This window comes from Arachis duranensis, chromosome 3 (genome assembly GCF_000817695.3).
Source record: "Arachis duranensis cultivar V14167 chromosome 3, aradu.V14167.gnm2.J7QH, whole genome shotgun sequence".
Classification (NCBI taxonomy): Eukaryota; Viridiplantae; Streptophyta; class Magnoliopsida; order Fabales; family Fabaceae; genus Arachis; species Arachis duranensis.
The window spans coordinates 13,266,933-13,268,925 of NC_029774.3; positions in this window are offsets into that span (position 1 = coordinate 13,266,933).

The window sequence follows — 1,993 nt, forward strand, 5'->3', positions numbered from 1 at the left end:
GTTAAGCTTCGAACAAGTAAGCCAAGTGTCCCCTATATATATACTGGAACGATGGAGCAAGAAGGTAAAGAGGCAACACACATACATCAAGAGCAGCCACGACGAGCCACTAATGGAGCCAAGAAGTAAGAGGTTCGACCAATTGGTTTTTCGTTCGCAAAATATTTGCGAATTTGCCTCCGAATCGGAGGAGCTGACTGCAATTCTGCACCGTGCGTACGATAACGTCATGGCCGAGATGGAAGCATTAAAAGCCAAAAGGAAGGGGACATCTTCTTTATCCCACGAAGACGCCAACTTGGAATCCGTTAACGAGCTTCAAAGCCCGCCAAGGATTCGAACAAGAGGACGTCCAAAAAACAGGCTAGGTTCAAAACTCGAGAAACAGATTGCAAATGCCACAAAGAAGAAGAAGACGAAAGTTTTAAGCGAGGTAAATGTAATGTTCTTTAAATTTGTGGCGATTGAGTTTATTTTTCTAGTTAATAGTTTAGCTAATGCGGGAGTGTTATATTCAGATAAACCTGTTTGATGCTGCATCAACGGCGCATTCAAATTGCAGCCAATATCAGGGACAAGTTATAAATTATCAGCTCAGGGTACAAGCAGCAGGGGATAACTCTTTGGGTGTATAGTTATAAAGAGTATGGGTGTAAAAGCTCTGTTTCTTTTGGGTGTATTTTTGTTAATTGACAATTTATATATAGACACATATATAGATACATATAGAACAAAAGCTGTAAAAATTCACAGGTTATGGGCGTATATTTCAGTTGATGGTTTTCTTCATATTTTAGTACATGTAATTCATTCATTTTGAATACAGCACAGAAAGTTGGGTGTATTTTTTATTCAACCTTGGGTGTATTATTAGACTTGCATTGGGTGTAACAGTTTATAATTTACGTTTATATATGCCTTTATTTTTTCTTCATATTTTACCACCTGTAATACAGCTTTTGAATACATCACAGGCAGTTTACCATCACAGATAGTTTAACTATCGGAAAAAATATACATCGAATAGAAGTTGTTGATAAATGACAAATATTTACATCATTTGTTCAATTTACAAACTACCCAGCAGTTGGATTACCCAATTTCTATATCAGCAGAATTAATCTGACAAAACGGACTCAATAATACAGAGGATGGCTTCGACAGCCTTATAGCACTACTCTCTCTAATTGCCCGATCTCTCTGTTTATTCATCTCACTGAATAGTATCCGGGAAGCATACTCCACTCTATAGTGGTCCACCTCCTCCTACAATTAAAAAGTATGTTATGTTTAAACAGAAATATTAATTCAGTAAAGTAATACAGAGTTATATAGTTCTAAAGACAGTTACCTGTGTCCAATTATCCCATTCATACTTCCCCTTTTTAATGTTTTCCGGCTCAATTAACTCAAGCCACTTCATTACGTAGATAGCGCAGTCATAGCTGAAAACGAAGAAAATAAATTACAAATCTCATTTAGGAAAGTTTAATGTTCAGAGTCACAAATTTATACCTTATTTTTTGCCCTGATATTTTAACATATGATGCTTTAATTTCCTTCTCCTTCTCGCCTTTCTCCAGAGGTTTCCCGCCAGCATATGTTATCAATCTTGAAAATACATATCCCTTAAATACCAAAACAAATCAGTAATACACCCGAATGAATGGACAAGATACACCCAACTGAATATGGAATATACACCCAACTGAATATGGAATATACACCCAACTGAATATGGAATATACACCCAACTGAATATGGAATATACACCCAACTGAATATGGAATATACACCCAACTATTAAAGTAAAGAAGACAGAGACAACTTACAGTGAATTTATTAATGTCCTTTCTCTCATCACTTGGAGCTTTTTTGTGTAGCGGGTCAAATATTTGACATTTTCGCTTTGTTGTATTTATCAGCCATAACCACCAATGCCCCGAGTAGCAGACAGGGGCAAAAATCTGAAGGATTGCCACATTTCAACAGT